Here is a 22,003-nt window from a genome sequence, read left to right on the forward strand (position 1 = left end):
TATGTTTTCATTTTTGTAAATAATTTTTTTCTTTTTTTTTTTTACTTGGACTCACTATTATAGTCTTTGATTTATTTTTCTTATACCTACGAATTTATTTGCTAGGACTTTTCTCTTTCATCATTAATTAGTAAATGTTATATTTAAGGACTTGTTTAAAATAATTTTCTTGGAATTTTTCCCTAGGAGAAATTTTCCGGGACCTTTTTTCAGGTTGTTTTTTTTGTGGACATTTTCTTCCAAGGGGGTATTTTTTCAAAGAAGAAATTTTCCGGACCTTTTTTCCGTTTCTTTTTTTTCTAGATTTAGTTGGCTTGTTTTCCAGGAACTGAAGCAGCTAGCGATGGGCCTGTGTACACTTCTCATTTTCTTTTCAAATTAAATCGTTTTGATCAATTAATTACCCAAATACAAGTCGTAATCATCTGCTACAAGTAGACGCACCATTTACTTGATAATATTTATCAAAATTCAGGAAAAATAAGTTAGTACATATTACTAAGATATATAGAACAAAATCTGATATCACCTTTTGTACTAGATACGAGTTCTTTGTCTTTAGTTCTCATTGTAAGGTAAATAAAATTATTTCCACTCTATTCATTAATCGTTTTAGCTAATTAAAATCTGTCGTGTTAGAAGTTACGTATACGTAACTATATATGCTGATAAGAAGCCCTATTTACTTTTTCTAGTGAATAAAGTACAATTCGATGTAGAACCATATTTAACTATATCGAATGTTGGTAGCTTTTTCTCTATAACTACAAAACTGAGAAAAAAAACCGATTGCATCTCTGAAATCGCGAAAATTATGTACTTTACTGTACACATTGGGTTTAATTGATTAGTTTGATAAAAGAACTACATATAATAAATATTGATTCATAAAAAGTACATATTTTAAATTGTATCTTGGTATTTTTTATTTCGAGAATTGATATCACCAATAATTCTGTATTGGATATTGAATATTGTCTTCAAGAAGTTTTTGCCACAAAATTTTACAGACATCCGTTGTAATAGAAGCTTCGATAAAAACTAGGAAGGAAAACTATAGCACCGTCCGATTATTTTAACTTTTTCCTTATCTTCCTTATTCCATGACATACATATGTAACTACAATCAAATTATAACGAGTTATTGAGGTAGCATTTTAACAGCAATTAAGAAAAATATGTCCAGCTCTTTTGAAGTAAGTTTTAATTTTCCCATTATGCGATTCACTTTAGATTTTCTTGCCGCAGTAGCTTTTTGCTGCATAGACACTATTGCTCCATTGTTTCATTATTCAGCAGAGTTAATAACATTTTTTGTCTGTTGTTCAACTGATTTGCAGACCATTCTAATGTACATGCATATCGTACTCCCATGTCAATCACATTCCCATGACCGCAAATGAAAAGAACGAATACGTGTTATTCTCCACTCTTGACGTGAAACGCATTACTCTAAAAAAGACACGATAGGGAGGAAGTAAGTGGAGCGTTACAATAAAACTGGAACTTGTAGCTAAAACGCAATCGTCTGTCTGTCTGTCTGTCTGTCTGTCTGTCTGTCTGTCTATCATCTTCCAAACGTTTCATGAGACAAAAGCGAATCTTTGAGACTTACGCATGCAATAAAACGCAACTTCCTTTGCTAAATTGCTAACCGTTTAAGAAGGTAGAGACGAACTGTCATAATTTTTTAGTAAAAGTGGAAAAGAAAATGTCAAGGCTTTGTAACTTTAGTATGTAATTACTTGGTACATAAATTCCTTAAATTAAGACAGAAATGTAGAAAAACATATTTATTGTATGTGTAAGCAATGGTAGTCGATTCCAGAAAACTAAATCTCATTATCACAGGGATTTTAGTTCGAAAAGTGCGTACATACACTTCTCCTTCATTCTATCTTCAGTCAATCTTCGTAAACCTCGGAAACTATAGACCTGTATCTGTAACTGTTTGCGAATAGTAATCTCTTCCCCTTTTAACTTCTATTTCTACTTTTAATTAGAGATGGATCGGGTACCCGGTTTGGATCTGGATGACGCCGAGTACCCGGAAGNTTTGTATGTAATTACTTGGTACATAAATTCCTTAAATTAAGGCAGAAATGTAGAAAAACATATTTATTGTATGTGTAAGCAATTATAGTCGATTTCAGAAAATGGAATCTCATTATCATCATAAGGATTTCAACTCGAAAAGTGCGTACATACACCTTCTATCTTTAGTCAATCTTCGTATACCTCGGAAACTATAGACCTGTATGCGAATAGTAATCTCTTCCCCTTTTAATTTCTGTTTCTACGTTTAATTAGGGATGGATCGAGTACCCGGTTTGGATCTAGATGACGCGGAGTACCCGGCAGTACCAGGTAGCCAATAACAGCAATAATAATAATTTAATAAGTTTAAAATAACAAACCTACTTAATGAAAATTGGTTGTCCTATTCCTGTATAATTGGCAGGAGTATTTGACAGTCCGTTTGTACGTAGGTACTTCCCTAAAATTCATCCTGAAAACGTTCGAACTAATTTTTTCTTATTTCTTAAACATTGTTGCTTGTAGGACATACTAAAATTCAGTAGAGCATTTAAACTCTTATAAAGTTTGTTAATTATATTTATTATGCTTAAGTATTAACATTAATTTATTTTATCTTACATAATTATCTAACCTCTGGCTTTTTAATATGTACAACACGAAATCCCATTATAACTGAAAATTCACTGTAAAAGAGCAACTGAATACTTACAACCTTGGACATTTGAGCGATTTAGTTCGTTTCCGTAATTGGCATTTAATTTAAGTAAATAACATGCTACTTCATAAATTACAAAGTTTTTAATGACTTTTAGCTAGTACTGTTGAGGACGCTATATTTGTATAAAAATTTACTAATTTTCATAACCGGTAAGTTAAATAACAACACATAAAATGCCAACTAATCGTCTGAATTGAATTAAATATTCTAATGTACGTAAATTGAACTTTACATTAGAATAAATATCGTTTCTTAAATAATTTAGAAACCAAAAAAAATATGCAAAATTTACATCGTTGTTGGTGGTTTGTGTTTTACCATCCAAGCCTGACAACTTCGACAGAATATGTATTAATCAACTTAAACTTATTGTTCTGTTTGATAAATAACATCCTTAATTAGAAAAGGATTTTGTTGAACATTAACTAATCCTATATTAAGTAATAAATCCCTACTAACAGCGTTCACTACACGCTGTCTGATTGTTCATTAAGGGATTATGTATCAGTATAAAAAGGGAGATTTTTTCGCTTTCATAAACTTTCACTCTTTCCTTTTACCATAAAAGTTTCTTTGATGTATTTATGATGGATTTTATATTAAAAATCAGTTCTGTCACTTGCAAATTTATTTTCATTTGAATATTTTATTATCGTTTTCTAATAGAAACATATGTATTCATGTTAAATGATAGATAATGATTATAAAAGCGTTGTGAACATTGAGCAACCTTATTCCTAATACGGGCTACCAAGAGAAACCGATTTAATATAATCCAGCTCAATATGTGATGGGTTTATTAATTTTTTTTACAACTGCACTTAACTTAAAATAAGCGAAAATATCAGTTTCAATTAAGGACATTTCAATTTCTTTTTGAGAATTTATTGCCTCTGTCTTTATAAAGAAAAAAAGCAGAATCAAAGAAGAAACCGCTCCGTTATGACAGGTAGGCGGGAGTATATACATACAGAAACGGATTTATCTATCATTAGCCAACCATTCATAATTTTTGAACAAGCTAATAACTTCCATCTAAGGCCAGTTGGAAAAATAAAAAAAACTACCAAGACTCGCTCCTTTCATACCTGGTAGACACCTACCAGCAGGATGTGAAATTATAGCCGAAGGGTTTTGTCGAAAGTGATCGAACTCGACGGCGTGTCGGCGGCAACACTGTTGTATGTTGACCTTGACCGTGTGACTGTATATATACACTATTAATTACTATAATATTATGTATATATAAACATGGAGTAGCTGAACTTTTCGACGTTTTGTTTGATAAAAATCCTTGCCACGCGTTTGTACGATGAGCAGGAATCCTGATCAACCAAGACAAAGCATTTTTGATAATTGTTTACGTTATTACTAGTACAAGATCCAGAGCCGCCAGACAAATTCTCATTTTTTGAGTGACAAAACTGGTAGGATACAGAACTGTTAGTGTATACTTTCTAGCTTGGGTCGACGGCCAATTTGCAGATATCAAGTGCTAAGGATACCTACGTAAAAATAATACTCATATTTCTTAGTCTTGGTGCTGATTTTTACATTATGTTATATTGTTAAAAATTAATAATCAACACTGCCGGACGCTTCCCTCTGGCGGTAATTTCTGCCCGACGCTTCAAAGTTCGCAAAAAAAAAATCGTAATTTTACTTATTATCTAAGGGTGATACTCAGGGAACTACTGCAATACCTTTTAGTCAGACTAAACACCCCCCAAATCTCCTTGTGTGTTATAAAACCATCTAATTTTCGGGTTAGCGCCTATACTTAAATCCCGACCGTTCGATTACTAGCTGGTGGGAATGAGACATCAAAAAGTTTTTTCTTCAATTTTAACAAGACTGTTATAAAGCGACGCTAAACTTCATCCCCCAAATTAAGTCATTTATAAACACTCCCTAATTGATAATTAAGTAGTTACCACTAATATAATTTAATATAAGTACTAAGTCCCACAAGAGATTGATCGCATTTTCATGCTTCCTTAAGCTTTCCTGGTTTAGATTAATCATCTATATTTGTTCATTTTCATAGTGTGGTTTTGCTTTTCTTTCATCTGCTTCACCACTTGTTTCCATTTCTTTCTATCTGTTACTGTTTGTTTGAAATTCTTAATCTTCACTCCTGCTAGGTCCTCTTCTACCTCATCTAACCGTCTTCTTCTTGCCTTTTTACTGATTGGGTTCCATTCAGTTGCCGCCCTCACGTTTTCCTCATGCTCCATTCTGTATGCGTTTTTGTAATTATTTCAAGTCTCATATTTTCACCTTCTATTTTTATTTCCTTGATCATCTGTTCTATTATCTTTCTTTGTTTTCTTATGAAGATTACATCACCTGCATCAACTATTACTTGTCCACCTTTTTTTCGTATGTTACCTCTTTTATTTATTCTCTTGTTAGATTTTCTAGAACTAGATTAAATTTATTACTTGATGAGGTTTGTGGTTTGACAGGCATTATGTTATTATTAGGTAGATTAATTATATTTTGATTATCAGATGGATTGATTTGTTTAAAAGTTGTTACTGTAGTTTGTTTTTGAATCGTTTTTTATCCGTTGTTAAAATTTTGCTTGTCTATATAAGAAACAGTTATTTTTTTAGCACAGCATTATATCATCATCATCATCATAATGTCATCAGTCCTTAGACTAGTTGGACACGCACCTCTACTCCTTCCTATCTTGTGCTAATATTCGCATTTCCCTAAAACTAGAATATCATCCTACATCCTTAACTATTTGCGAACAGTAATCTAATCTACATATCTCTTTACTCGTCTTAACCCCTGTTTCTGCTTCTAACATGTCTCTAGCTAGACCTTCATGCCTGAGAAGGTGTCCTACCGACCTACCTTGCCTATTTATTATTGACTTCCATAGAGTCCTCCTTTTTCCTATTCTTTCTAATACCTCTTCATTTCTAACCTTCTCTATCCACAGTATCCTTATCATTCGCTGGTAACATCACATTTCGAACATCTTTTCTTTTCCACTGCGTCCACCCTCCATGCTTCGCACCCGTACATCGCAGAGCTCCAAACATACACCTTTAACAATCTCTTTCGAATTTCTAAATTAATCGTTCTCAAGCATAGAAGTGACTTTTTTATTGAAGGCGACTTGACCCTGACCTATCCTCTGCTTTCCATCCCTATTACTTCTTCCGTCCTAACTTCTCTGACTTCCTAGATACCTAAAATCAGCCACTTCTTCTAATCTTTCGTTTCCTATCTTTATATTCGTTCTTTCCCTACTTTTTCTTTCCTCGTAAACCAGTACTTTTGTTTTACTTATCGTCATTATAACGAGCTTTAAATTATTGCACTTGCGCTTATTATTATTTCAACACGCTATATTTCATCGTTTACTTTTATGAACAAAATTGATCGTTGGTAAACCGCCTGTGTCAATTCTGAATAAACAAATCAATTGAAACCGTAGCATTACCTTTCTCAATTGAAAGGTGTTTTATAAGATGTTGTAGCAGCAAATATAGTGTTTAATAAGACATTCCTGCACGGTTGCTTCGATAGACAGTTATTAGAACCTACCATTAGCTTCTTGTTTGTTATAATAGAAAAAGAGTTCAATGACAGTTATAAAGAGAGATATTTAAGTACAGATATAGGTGTACGAATACAGATTTAATACATGCACACTTTCACACTGAAAGTGCAAGGTTTTGCTTTTTATTTAATTAATAAAAAGCTAACGACAATACTATGCCTGTTTGTGTACTTACGATATTTAATTAATCATTTATAATAAAAAAAAACTAATACAATAATAGCGTCTAGACATTGTTCGTTTTATAGAATAAATTCCTCTTTTGTTAAAAAAAAAAGTCATAAATTTGCGTAAACTGTTGCTGAAAGGCGAAGCGTGCAAATAATGTAATAATAATAATTTCTAAAAGGTCATGAGATCGAATGTCAGGAAGAACGTGATTAAAACACTCTATTTGCTAACTTGTAATATATTTTTTTCCTCGCTAATAGTTTTATATTTACATTAATATTTACATATTTACACAATTACCTAATAACCTAACCTGACTGTGTAGATGTCTTGTTTGTAGTAAATATTGTTTTTACTTACATGCCCTTCCAGTCCAAGCAAAGACGATTTTGTTTCTGCAACAAGAGAAAAAGTAAAATATCAATTAACTGTAAAATAATTAAAGTTTCGTCTTATAAATAGGTATTTGTTAGAGGGGATATCCTGTTAGTGAGGATAAAACACATGTTTGTATTACTAAGCCTTCAACAATGGAGGAGATCGGGTACATTCGTAGCGAGGTACAAATACTTCCTAATATAATATATGAAGATAGAAATTGTTATTTTTTTATTGAATCTAATTTTGACTAGGTTTTTAAGTCACCGACGACCATATAAAACTAATTTTTCTATCTCTCCCAAATAGTATTTATTTTTGATAAGAGGTACCACATGTCATTCTCTGTACTTCTGAAAATATGTGTGCAAAATTTCATGGTAGGCTTAACCCGCGGTTTCTCTCCCGTTGATGTCTTCAACACGTGTCAAAAATCATCGACGACCACAAAACTAATTTGTTCTATCTCTCGGGAACGGATCATCACAGAAAGTTTCCTGAAAGGTTTTACTACTTCTTTCGCGTTGATGTCCTAAATACGTATCAAAGATCATCGACGATCATCTAAAACTAATCACTTTATACTCCTGACAATGTGTGGATAAATTTTGATGACAATCGACAACGTAGGAGAGAAGGCGTGAAATTGTACCAACATTCGCATTTATAATATTAGTAAGAATTTCCTATTTTCTAACATTTCTAACTAATTATAGTGTTCTGACTCGTACATTGAGATTTAAGAAACAAACAAAGGTATTATAAAACAAACGACAATATTTAGTTTTTCTTTAGATAGATATAAACTTTTTTAAGTTGTGTTTTCGTAGAAAGCAGTTAAATCCTTTTTTAATTGTTATAATAAACAATAAAAATTAACATAAAAATGTTTCTTGGTTTTATTTCTTTTATGAATAAATACTTTTTATTGTGTCCAAATTAACTTCAGTTTCTTGAATTAATCATGATTTTATTTCACCTAATCTTAAGAGCACGTCAATTCACTCTTTTATGAAATATTTGCAGAATTGCAACTTTTAAACAACCTTCTCTCTTCGTCTGACTTAACCTTACCTGAATGACATGAGAGATATCGATAAAACGTCGTCGTAGTTTTTAATTTTTTAAAATTGAAAAATTACGCGATGTGATTTATGAGAACACCCAATATATACACTGAAATTTAAAAAAAACAGGAAAGATGTAATCTGCATCATTACTTTTTTTTCATATTTATTTAGATATTTAATTGGTAGTCAGTTAAAAAATGTTAGGTATACTGTGCAAATTTTCTCACAGTATAAAAATAACTTCTAAAAATTGTTACCTATCTGTTACCTCTGATTTTTAAAATCGATTAAATTATCTTAAATGCAGTAGGCACACATATGTAAATACTTCGCCAGCTATTTAATAATTTGGGACATTTGGCGACTATACTACCTAGTTTCATTCATAAAAATGGTTTAATGAATACAGATAATTTAAACGTTATACACTACCTTGTATTTTAAAAATGAGCTGGATCATTGAAAATCACTATAGTAAAAAGAGATAAGTGTGAACGTGATAGTTAACACTCACAAATTCGGTTAACACTTTCGGAAATCGCGAACATTGTGCTTCACGATTGTTGCCGGCTTATCAATTAAATCTCGAAGGCATAACCTACTATTTAGTAAGTAATAGTAATAATAATAATAATTACAATACAAATGGGCACGCGTGCAAAGTTATTTTTTTATGCCCGGTTCGCACCTGTAATTCAAATCCAAAGGCCAATGAAGGTCGTCATTATTCACGTGTCTCCTTCTCAAAAGGAAATGTCCATTTCGAGTAACGGCGAAATTACCAAAAGACATTGCAGTTCGAATGGGAAAATCAGATCACTGAACACGACGCAACAGCTCTGTTAACCGTTATTAATAGAACAATAAGTACTTATTTGGATAATCCCTTAAAAACGACAGGTATGCTCTCCGGTAACTGATCCGATTTTAATTATTACGTTTTATTCAAAAGATTTTGAGAGTTCCGTTAGTTTAAGATAGTTTAGAGACAGACGTGGTTGAAAAAACATATTCCACATGTTTACCTAAACGGTGTAGTTTATTTGTTCAGTAAATATTTTGCCTTATAAGCAATTTTACACAGTATATAATAGCATCCTGTATACCCACAACCCTTTCGCTACTAGAATGGTTACGAAACAGTGAAATTTTCGTTTCTATATCCACCTATTCCGTCATAAAATCACAGTATGCTACGGTTCGAGTCCGTTTAAAAAAACAAGAACGTCGACACGTATAGAACACCGACTCAACGACTGACCGAAAAGGGTTTAGAAACGGCGCCGTGTAGTCCTAGCTTTAGTCCAACTAATTGTCGGTGTATTGTTTTTTAACTAACACCTGACTCACATTTCAACACAATAACTACTAGGTATTGCCTATTAGATACTTGGGTATAAAAATTATGTAACTTTGTATTTGGACAGTTTGTCCAATTAATTTGAATCAAGGAAGTTTGCCATACTTACAGTCTAGTAGATTCGTATAACAATTATGTCGCCTGGCACTCGTGCATGATAATTGTCACGTAGAAAATTATAGTAATTAAAAGTACTCTATGTACCAATTTGAATCTACGATACATTATTCATCTTGACCGTGAAACTCTAATTGCTTTGTTTTGGTTTCTTAGCATTATTTCATGCACACGTGCAGGAACTGATCAGAATTAGTATATCTATGAATATTAAAAATCATAATCCGCTATAGGTGAGTATATTCGATAAATTAATGCTGCCGGGTCCTGGACGAGAAAATAAATTAACAAATTAAAAAATTATTTTAGGTATATATATATCAAAACGTAAGTAATAAATAAAAAAAAAAACATTAAAAATTATTTCAACTTAAAATTTGTGGGTCCCTTTTGGGTATGTTATCAGCTTGAATGTTTTTACCCAATTAGTTAAATCTACATATTATCTATACTTTTAATCTCATGTAAATAGATTTTTGTATAAAATGTTTTAAATGGGGATGAACTTTTATGTAGATTACTATAACCAGCTAATGCCGCAGGCGATCGATATCGACAGACGCTGGTTATGGTAAGAATCGTATGAAACCGGCGCTACAATAGAAACTTCTAAAAATTTCGCGAAACAACCAGAAAACCAAGTTTGTTGTGATGATAGGTACAATTAGTCAAATTGTCAGATAAACAGCTGCATACCTACAGCCTTAATTAAAAAATATTTAAACTACCCTTATTTTAATAGCTAACCAGTAATTACATCGTAATTGGTATACGATTACGGTGCCCCAACTTGTAAGTGTTCAGCGCGCTATAGACTCCTTTATTTTTATTTTTTTTAGAAAATTTTTCCTCAAGAATTTTTCGGTTTTCAATAAGATCTTTTTGTAACCTTTTGCAAATATGGTAAACCTCAGTATACGAATATTGTAGGTATTAGAACGCATCTAGTTTTTTTAACGTTTTTAAAAATAATATTTTTACGTAATATCTCGACTATTAACACAGCTTCATGTATTACATACGTAAATGGAAATTTGCTATTACGCAATTACGATCTCTCATGAACTTGGTCCCCAGACAACGTCATTAAATAATAAGAATAATATCATAATTATTACGATCATTGTAGTAGGCATCTATCCTAACTGGGTTTATGTAATTATATGGAAGTTAAAAAATTTATAAACATATTTTATATGAAACATCGATACCTCCTATATGATCATTATGGATTATAGATTTAAGGAGGTATGAAATAAATATGATATTAACTTATAGGTAAAATAGATATATTAATGAAAAAGAAGGTTTTTATTTTGTAATAGGAAGGGGAAATTTTTATTCTTTTGATATTTACTAACTACTTAAAGTGTTTTAAATAAGTTATTGTTGACTCGTTTTCATTTCTTCATTGTTGTGAGGAATGAATTTAAAAAGTTATGTATTGTAATGCATTGTATTTCTTATAGAATAGACACATTGGTTGGTACATAGTATATATCCACAGTATTCATAAAATTATTTTTCGAGAAAGTGAATTTTTTTACTGACGATTGTCTTGAGACAATCGCATGTATGATTTCCCACATACTACAAACTGTAGTTTCTCTAATTAAATGAAATTATACAAACATATACCTTCTAATTAAGAAATTAACATTAATTTATTTTGACAGTAATTACGTACAGGTTCAAAACAACTATTAATTTTATTTCGTTTCTGACCGTTTCTTGATGAAATAGAATTAAATGATAGTTCCAACAAGAAATGGGCCGGGCCCATTGTTTAAATCCGGTACCCGGGGATTTGACTGGGTATCGCATAAAGACGCCAGGTACTAGATAGGAGATAATTCTACCAGAGAAAAGAGAAAAACGAACACCACCAATGATAATTTAATAAGTAACTAACCTACCTAATGAAAATTGATGATTAAGTTGGTATTGGGATAGGTCGTCTGTCCTCATTTATATTATTTATTGATTACTGTACTACATTATTTGTTATTTTTATATAATTCTTGTGTTTTCTTTTTTTTTGTGAACAAGAATGCAACAGTATGAACGAATTAGTATGTTGTTGTCACCTTGCTAACTTTATATTCTCATTTCAACTTATCCCTCTTGCTAAAAATCGGCTAACCAAGAATGAAAATTACATTAACTTAGTGTTTAAATAACTTTATTAACGGGACTTTATGTGGTTTGGGACGTTGATGAGGGTAGTATTTAATGGAAAGCCTGTCAGGGTGAGGACATTAACCATTAACCGTAATGGTTTTACCAAATTATTGGTCATCCCGTGGATCTCTACTTCAAACTATGTCCCACTTTGTTCTTAAAACTCATCCAAATAATGTTATTTTCTTTTTTGGGTGTTTCATTCCCACCAGCCAGTAATGCTGGTGGGCGGGCAGTTCCTCCGGACTGCGTCAGAAGGTAGGGCGAATGGGTGAGTGATGGTTCGGGTGAGAAAGATGAGACGGACGAAATGAAGACAGAAAAGAATGAAAGATTTTCTGTGGAATATTACTGTCCCAGCATTTGCCTAAGTGATCCAAGGAAATCACAGGAAAACTTGGACCAAGGTAAACGGATCTGGAATCGAACCGGCGTCTTCCCGAATGCAATAGCAATAGCAAACCTTTAGGCCATACCGTTCAGTATAATGTCATTGGTTTGTTGTACCTATAATGCATTCTAGCGGTCTAGATCACACTTTAGAAATTGGGGGGTCACAGGTTCTATTCCGGGTATGCTTGTCTAGGTCCTGCTGTTATGGGTTTCTAGGAACATTTAAGAAAGTTCTTGGAAGCACTATTACATTCCACAAAGAAGTATTCTTTCACTTTTTTCTGTCTTAATTCCGTCCGTCTTACTTGCTTCATCCCAACACCTCAGAATTCCTAAATGAAGGCTGAAAGAGTTCTTCCTCTGTATTCATATTTGTTCAACCACGTCTATATGAAAATTTTGCCTGTTTTTCTCGAAACTTGCCTAATATAAACTAATCAGACAAATTGGTATTGGCTTTCGCGGTCAGTAGGTGTTCTAGTTCCATATTCAGCATCGGAGGCGAAAGGACTTCTGATGAAACTAATCGGACTCTCAAAATCTTTTGAACAAAAAGTAACACCCCTCATACACTTTAAAGTGCATTTATTGGACGTATATTCCTTTATTATTTGTATGAAAAGATGCCAGTAAATGTCTAGATGATGGCCCCCCTTCGGGAGTGGGGATGGTTGAGATCGAAAGAGGATGTCTCCCCCACCACTGTACCATAAAAAGTTCGTGGCGGTCTCACCCCCTTAGAATGCTATGGGGGTTAGATGGGAGTGGGGGTATGGGGGATCGAAAGAGGGTGGTCACCTGAATAAAACCCTTAAAAAGTTTGCGGCGGTCTCACCCCCATAAAAAGTTATGGGGGTTGAAAGTTAATTATTTTGACAATTTTCATATACTATAATTCAAATAAAATTCAATAAAAAAAATATTTTCAAGCGGGTGGAGGTGGGGGATCGAAAGAGGGTGGTCACTTGAACAAAACCCGATAACCTAACCTAACCTACCCTATTGATAAAGATATTTAAATAATGTTTTATATAAGTTTCTCAATATTTTTATGTATTTTTTATTAGTTTTACCTTTGAATATTGTTTAAGAATGGCTATATAAATATTTACATGCTTAGAAATGTATAAAAATTGGCATATTTATTAACTCTGAACCCCCATAACTTTTTATGGTACAGTGATGGGGGAGACCTCCTCTTTCGATCCCCCCACCCCCAATCCCTTGGGGGCCATCATCTAGACCTTTACCAAGATGCCTAATGATATTTGGATAAATTTTTCTATACCACTTCGTATATAAAAGATAATACCTCCCTTTGATGATTGAATATAGTGGAATTTCTTTACGTTCTGTTTTCAACTCGCCATTAGAATATACATACATGAAATACGTGTATAAATGTAAGTGTATGCTGTCGGTAAAGATAAGAATAAACTATGCCATCTTCGAATCATATGTAATTCCATGTGGACTTTCCAAAATGCTTTTTCATATCTATCAAAACTTAGATTTTTAAATATTTGTGTCAGATATTTTAGTTTTGCAGAGATAATTAGATAAACATCATCGGAACCATCCTCCAAATTATACCCTGAAGTTTTACTTTCTCGTTTCTTCAGATAAAAATAAAAAGATCAGATACATTCTAAAAATATTACAATGACATTCTGTTTTTAACTTCCAAAACAGCAGATAGAATCAATTTTTTCATAAATTAGTTCAAGTTCAATTGTTATGATTTGTTACTCCTTACAAAATACCGTTAAACATCTGAAGGTTCTTTCAACAATTGATCACCCGATTAAAGTTTACCTTGCAGTTTATTTAGATCCGCTAGATTCTCACTACCTACATACATAGGTATAAAAGAAATGAATAGAGATCTACCAGAACTAATAGAATTGATTAATTGCCAATTTAAAATAAATAAATCTTCCACAACACAAACAAGTCGTGGAAGTTTTATTCCTAAAATAGAAATCGAGATCAGGACTCGGTAAGTGTATGAGTCACTTTTGCAGTTTGCACCGGCAAGGCCGACAGTTTATTATTATTATGTATAGTATACCTGCACTTGCTATTAATACAGTAAAAATAATAACACATTTCGAAATCGAATCATATTAAAATAATTATCATTGAAGCAAAAATGCGCCAGCAATCAGCGGTTGATACCTGTCGCAACTCGTATCATAATGTCCGGGCCTTTGGGCTTTCGCGGTAAAAACAAAAGATGTTATCAATCACTTCTTTCTTTTTCTGCTTTCCAACGAATGCCCTTGTTCTAAAATACGATTCTGATAATAATGTGCTCGGTACGCTTTGATGTATGTACGTAGCCTGTGGCCTACTTTACTTGCAGTGCTAAATACTTTTTTTAAGAAATTTATTATACTTTAAATAATGTAGGTAACATGCATATTAACCGAACAATGTTTTAGCGAGCGTTACTGTTTTTATCTACTCACACACAATGAAGCTGATAGTAATATGTAACCTAATGCGAACTGCTTTAAGTTATTGTATGTGTAATGTGAAGGAATATTCATACTAAACGAACATGAAAAATAGTAAAAGCAGCAAGAACAATAAAACTAAATTAAAATGGCTTAATAAAGTGGCTGATTTTCGGTTATCTAGGAAGTCAGATAAGTCAGGAAGGAAGGAGTAGTAGGGATATAAAGCAGAGGATGGTGCAGGATCGAGTCGCCTTCAATAAAAAGAAGTTACTTCTATGTTCGCAAGCGGTTAATTTAGAAATTTGAAAGGTGTATGTTTGGAGGGCGGTGCTGTACGGGTGCGAAACATAGACGATGGGTGCGGCGGAAAAGAAAAGGTTAGAAGCGTTCGAAATGTGGAGTTAAAGATTAGAAATGAAGAGGTATTAGAAAGAATAGGTGAACAGAGGACTCTATGGAAGTTAATAAAAAATATGCGGGATAGATTGGTAGGACACCTTCTCAGGCTTGAAGCTCCAGTCAGAGACATATTAGAGGCAGAAACAAGAGTTAAAATGAGTAGAGGTAGACCAAGATGAGAGTACTGTTCGCAAATAGTTAAGGATGTGGGAAGTTCTAGTTTTATGGAAATACGAAGATTAGCTCAGGATAGGAAAGAGTGGAGGTGCGTGTCCAATCAGTCTTAAGATTGACGACCTTATGATGATTAATAAAGGGTGACCGATTCAATCGCGTAGTTCCTTATTAAAGAGCACCTATTTTTCACACTATTTTCGTTTAGGTAATTTCTATTCCTCATTTTATGTTTCACTATTCTTATTTATATATACCAATTTACCATAAAAATATAGGTATTTTTATGCCCAAGCATGCACTATAGTCGGCAACCTTTGTACTAAAGACGCGAAAGGTAATAAATTATAGTCTGAGTGGCACATATTTGTCTGCTTAACAATAGGATAAGAACGAATATTGTTCCATAAAATTCGATAATAACATAATAATAACCCCTGGATGATACTTAGTATATGAAAAGCTGACCAGTAATATAAATAAACAGTACGAATTACAGGCGAATACCATGTGAATAATAAATTCAGTGACGAATAAATACGCATTCATAATACAGTGTGATATAAATAAGAAGTAGTTTAAGTGCCTATAGTTAGTGCTATTGTGTACCCATTAAATAAATAAAATTGGTATTAGAAAATTCGTTACAATACCTATAATGTAATGCATTTACAATACAATAATTTTCCAAGGAATATACATATATATATATACAGGGTGCTTCAAAAAAATGTATACACACTTTGAACTTCCATAGAAAATTTATTTACCGTTCTACAAAGTTAAATTTCAGGAAAATAGAAAGCTGAAAGTCCAATGTAAATGAAACATAAATAACAAATGTTAATACTGTTCAAATTGGTGACCTACAGCATCAATACAATTCTGAGTACGAGTCACCACNCTTCCATAGAAAATTTATTTACCGTTCTACAAAGTTAAATTTCAGGAAAATAGAAAGCTGAAAGTCCAATGTAAATGAAACATAAATAACAAATGTTAATACTGTTCAAATTGGTGACCTACAGCATCACTACAATTTTGAGTACGAGTCACCACAGATTCTGTACATCGTATCAAAACGTCCAATGACATTTACACCAGGCAAATTTACAGCTTTTTCAATTGTAATGTGAGGATTTTCTTCACCCCAGTAAACACAATTGTGCCTATTGACAGTTCCATTAAGTTTTCTTTCTTCACTGTCTTTGAACTTCATTTACATTCTCAAACTTCCAGTACCACTTAATAACCTGCTTACGTTCTTCAAAACTCAAACGTACGTCCCCCATGTTGATATTACAAATTCCAACTGATAATATAATTTAGGTGAGATAAGGTCAAATAACACAATGAAACAAATGAAATCAAACGGGACTAACAACTTAACAATATATTTACAAAACTGGAACAATGAAATTAGAAGTGAAAAAACTGAGAATAAAACTAGTTGAAGACTTAGCAGATTAATTGAATTGAACTGTAGAAAAACGAATTAGGAAGTGTTAATGTTTTGGAAATGAAAATGTTAGGAAAACTATTAGGGCGGAGCTAGAAGCATTTAGATGAAAGTAGGGAGCCAATTAGAAGAGAATAAAATCTGGAAATGTGAATATACAAAATACTAAGAAATAGACAGATAGAATGTTAACCCTAAACCGCTGAAGAAACCTATCATTAAAAAGCAATTAAGAAGGGACAATAGTTATTGACATCATGCAGTTAGTACGTGAAGTTGAAATGTTAAAAGGGATTATAGAAAAGTCCAAGTAATAAAGTTATTTGCAGAGAACACAATAGATAGGTACATACACAAAAGATTTGAAATAGAAATATTAAGACAGATATTTACATAATGAGAATAACAGAACAATACAACACAATTTGAACAGAAAAGTTGAAAAGATATTTACAAACAAGAATAATAAAAATAGAAATATGTACAGAAATATTTAAACATGATTTGGCGGCCAGGTATGCGCGGCCACAATAACATAGAGGGACGATTATGCTGGCACCTGGCGAAGAAATATACCATTAGCCTTGTAGAGCGGGAAAATTACAATAGTTAAAAGTGTGTATACATTTTTTTGAAGCACCCTGTATATCGTACCTGCCATGTACAATATATTTTGTAAGAGATGTAATGCTGCTCCACTTATGTAGGTATATACCATTTCATTGCATGGTTACATAAAATTGCGTTGCTACAAAGGAAAGAACAAAAAAATAGTGCCTCTGATTGTATAACATCCATAAACGAACGTGATCTCAACGGAAAAAGAAAGCGTTTTCGAAAAAAAATGCAAACAAAGAAAAATCCACTCTATTAAGTAGTTTATCTGTTCTAAGTGAATTTAGCTTGCATAACGTGCTCTTATTTATTTATTGAATGAAACCAGACATTTAAACAATCGTTGAATTTAAAGATCAAAATTCTGTTAAGATTAATAACAGGAAGTAATGAATTATTAAAGTAACAACTTAATTATAAAATATCCTTTAGGATCGAACATTCAAGTGTTACGTAAGCGTTTCTATCTAGTGTTTGCAACCCTTGTCCTTTTACTTATAATCTGCATCATTTTTATTAGAATATTCACTTAGGAATAAATGATTCTAATAGTGAGGATTAGGTGCTTATTAAAAAAGTGTAATTGAAGTATTTAATTTTTGAAATTCAATAACATAAAATTGACGCGGCGGAAGTGTTTGAGATGTGGTGTTATAGGTGGATGATACAAATTCCGTGAATAGAAATGAGAACGTACTTAAAATAGTAGGAGAACAAAGGGCAGATAGATTGAGATACATTCTGAAACATTAAAGGATATTCAGGGACATATTAAATGCACAAGGATAAATGTAAAGGAGCAAAGGATGACCTCAGATTAGCTTGAAATAAATATAAAGGAGACTGTGGCGTATTGATAAACAGAAAGAAAGGTCTTACCTTTCTTTTTGTTTAGATTTACATTAGCTTACTTTTTGCCAAATGGTTACAAATGTGGGATTATGAAAATGTAAATCATCATGTGTTCACTTAAGGAATTTATTTACAATTGCTGTAATTGTTTCGACTTCAGATGTTGTAAAGGTGTTTATGATAGAGATGGGCCGGATCTGGTATCCAGCGGATCGGGCACATTTTTTAGGATCCGGCGCATTCAACACATTTGTTACGATCGGGTCGAGTACCTGATAATAACGCCACGTGCTCGGTGGCTGTAGTAAAATATTTTTATTTTTTTTTTTCGATATAGTTCCTGTGTGGACTTTTTTGATGAACAGGAACCCATCAGTATGACCGAACTATTACAATTTTTGTCGCTTGTTGGTATAACAGGTTTTCATTAACGATAACTCATTAGTGTAATTTTGTCACCATACAGACTTTTAGTGTTTATAAAACATTATAGGTTTGTTTCAACGATTTCAACTCAACCCTCTCGTTGAAAATCCGCCAACTATGAATTAAAATTTCATTGGTTTGGTGTTTAAAGGAAAAATGGTTTGGTACGTTGGTGAGAGTGGTATTTAGTGAAGAACCGCCCAAAGCATTGCTATGAACCAATAACTGTAGTGGTTTTGCCCGGAACCCGGCACAGCTAATGCTTGGTTCCCGCTTATCCGATACCCGGCAAAATAACTATCCGGTACATCTATAGTTTATGAGTATGGAACCGGCTGATGGTTTCTTTATATTATGGGGTAGTTGCTTGAAACTGTGGTATGGTATAAAAACCTATTTAAAAAAACTGATCGGACACGGTTATATATTAATAATCATAACTATCATGAGGTAACTTTTAATTAATGCTCTAAATGAAAAGAAATAAACACCAAATGGTATTAATAATTCATTAGCAAAATGTTATTCTTAATTTATGGTTTCCTTCAAAAAATCAATAAGCTTAACTGTATACCAGTTAACTGTATTAGGTAGACAATGTTGACACAGTCTTGAATTTAATTATGTATGAAGGTATGAATTGTCAGATACATACGTGTGTAATTTATTTTAACATAATTATAATTTTTAATTTAACGCAGGTTGTTGCATATTTTGTCCATTATCTAATCGATGGTTTAACAGTTTTTCTAGGAACACATATCTAATGGGTTTGTGTGGGTGTGAATGTATTCGCAATTCTAAATGAAAAATTGTTTTCATTATACCGATAGAAACAATTACTTGTTACATATACAGAATATTACCTTACACCGAGTATTCTATTAAATTAGTAATTTTTTAAACAATCGTATGTTGCTTGTCACCTCACATTATTTATTGGAAATAGGTTGTTGTTTTAATTGTAGTTTTAAAAAGTTTTAAGGTTTATGACTAAACTCAAAGATTAAGAAAGTGTAAATTTATTAACAATGGTTATGTGAATGCAAATGATACTTGAAGACAGAAAATACTGCTTATTTTAAAATTTCGAGCTGGATTAATGTTGACTGCACCCAAAACATAACCGCGAAAATACATGTATTCACACACGCAAAAGGTAGTCAATCGTCCCGCACTCTTTTCTAATAAACAGAATGCGGATGCCTCTAATTTGATTTACGATGTATACGTGCACCTGCTATCTGCACAAATTTTATTGACAATTGCTATAGAGCATGAATTTAAATGTAGTGATTGGAAATAGGGTGATTTTTATATAAGTAAACGAAAGTCAACGAAATCCTACAAGTGGCGCGGTAAACGCCATCTGTACTACAATTCTACATTTAGTGGAATTCAATAGGCTCAATAAGGCCCATTTAACACTTGCAGGATTTCATAAAACGTGTTGCGTTAAGACAGCAGGTAAAGTTGGTCTATCGAAAGTGTCTGCGACGCGCTGATGAGATCCAACAAGATCTTAATCGTGATCCGCGTCTTCCACTTCGAATTTCTTTAAAAAGGTCAACTTCGGTGATGCATCTGCCATAATTTAAATTGTAAAAACGCAAATTTTAAACGTATTATATATGATTATAAGTTTGAAAGACATCAGTCAGTTTATCATATTGTTTACTAAATTAGAAACTAAAAATGTGAAATATCAATTTGGCCAAGTTTTTTATCATGAGTTTTGATTGAATATTAAGCAACCATTTCGTACCAGGTAATTTGGAAAAACAATTTGCCAACGTATTTCTTTTTGTTTTAAGTCTTTCGTACACAGTTTTTAGTGTAATTCTTTTTTGTTTTGGTTTGATAAAATTGTTAAAAAAAAGCATTAAACTTTTTGCAATACCAATAACAGGAAATTAAATTCTACAAATTAATGTTAAATTAAGTAATAGGTTTCTATGTACTTAATTATTATTTAGAAAAAGACAGAGATAGAACGAGATGTTGGGCAAAATGAGTGAATTACATAAATTGATTTATTAAATGTCTACAGTGTTTAAAACAGGAATTGCAGTAAAAGTGCATAAAGGTCAGGATGTTGGAATTGGGGTCAACCCACGAACTTTCATTTTCATTTATTTATAAAAGTATGGCTCAGTTTAGCCTGGCCTACCCGTTTCTGGTAAATTTTCATCCGCACCTCTCAAGTTGCTCTGATGCAACTGTAAAAAAATATTTTCATTTGCTGCGGTCGAAAGTTAATTCAAATTGAACCAAGTTCACCACAGTAAAGTTATTAAAGTCATTGTTCATGAAACTGTTTCCCAAACATAGAGGTTTACATGGTGTATATACTTATAAAGTCGTTTTTAAAAGCGAAATTAATACAATTTGCGGCTCTTTTTAATTAAAGAATAAAAACGACATGCAAACTGTAAGGAAAAGGTTACAAATTCGTTGCAAAACCGCAATGTCGTTTCCGGTCGAGCGTGAAACTGCATCTAATCCGTTGCAAGCGCCTAATTCAGTTTAAGTTTAATGAAAGCCGTAAAGTGCGTGATATTTCGAAAGAGTATGAGATACAGTAGTTTTGAAATGAAAAACTAATTGACTGATTGATATACCAGTGACCACTGATTCTAAACATATAAAATTTAGAGGACACGTTTCTTACCTACCAAAAAATTAAAGAGTAAAAAAGAGGTAAATTATGGGTAGTCAATTTGCATAAATTAGACCTATAGCAAAAGGGGTGCTTAAATTGTTACCAGGATGATAATCCGGTACTAAAATACACGTCGGAATGTTATGGTACGAGTAAGTGTTAGTTCATTTTGTCTTTTGACAGTTGAACTACTCTCTAAATTAAAACTGACCAATTAATAAAGTCTGGTGCCAGTTTGGCCTAATTCAAAACCCGATTTCTGGATAACCAAAATTAGATAAAAGTAATTGATCTAAACTCGAATTTGGCGGAAGACAGATTCGCCGTTTTCGAGAAAAACGTACCTAATTGAAAGTACAGGTAAATTCAATTCCAGCCCTGTAAAGAAATGCGGTCCGCAACGCTGCATTCAATCAACTGATGATTGCCAGCATCGCTGTGGTATTTTGTTTGTATTTTTTTGCTTATGTATTGTTTATTTGTTAGATTAGATTAAGTGTGATTCATGGTGTTCATGTTAACAGCCAAACTCTAATAGTAGCCGTTTATTCTTTTAATGTTAAAACCTTGTATGATTCAATCGATGTGCACTATAACAAACTACATTAGTCATAATGTAGGTCAGCCACTGTAGAACAATTGTTACAATAATGTTAAGTATTTACGAATTTGAACCATATCGCCGTTGTAGGGACGAAATCATCGATATCAAAGAAGACAATCCCCAAAACAGTACACGCGAATGAGCAGGGAGCTTTGACTCCTCTGCTTGCATCATCCTTATTCTTTTGCACCCAACTTCACATTTAAGCCGTATAATTTTTATATGCTTTGAGAGCTCATATAGCAAGGCTTGTGTGTGAAAAATTCCAATTAATTCTACGCAGTGGTTTTTGGTTGGTGCCCTTTTAAATATGGAGAGCGATAAGCAGCATTTTCGACA

The 22,003-nt window shown here is 32.7% G+C and overlaps 1 protein-coding gene and 1 long non-coding RNA gene across 3 annotated transcripts in view; one reads left to right on the forward strand and one right to left on the reverse strand.

Moving 5' to 3' along the window:
- Positions 1–22,003, forward strand: part of LOC112905771 — a 136,085-nt gene that overhangs the window by 32,030 nt on the left and 82,052 nt on the right. The window lies entirely within an intron of this gene.
- LOC108734146 overlaps positions 1–22,003 on the reverse strand; it is a 105,918-nt gene that overhangs the window by 28,564 nt on the left and 55,351 nt on the right. Inside the window, exons 1-2 of one of the 2 annotated variants that reach the window (XM_018465564.2) lie at positions 8,393–8,415; positions 6,873–6,907 (exon numbers count right to left, since the gene is read on the reverse strand). The gene's annotated coding sequence lies outside the window, so the exon portion shown is untranslated. Of the gene's footprint in view, positions 1–6,872; positions 6,908–8,392; positions 8,416–22,003 lie in introns of those variants that run through there. The other variant, XM_025978837.1, reaches the window with a different exon arrangement.

This window comes from Agrilus planipennis, unplaced genomic scaffold (assembly GCF_000699045.2).
Source record: "Agrilus planipennis isolate EAB-ADULT unplaced genomic scaffold, Apla_2.0 scaffold63, whole genome shotgun sequence".
In the NCBI taxonomy this organism is placed as follows: Eukaryota; Metazoa; Arthropoda; class Insecta; order Coleoptera; family Buprestidae; genus Agrilus; species Agrilus planipennis.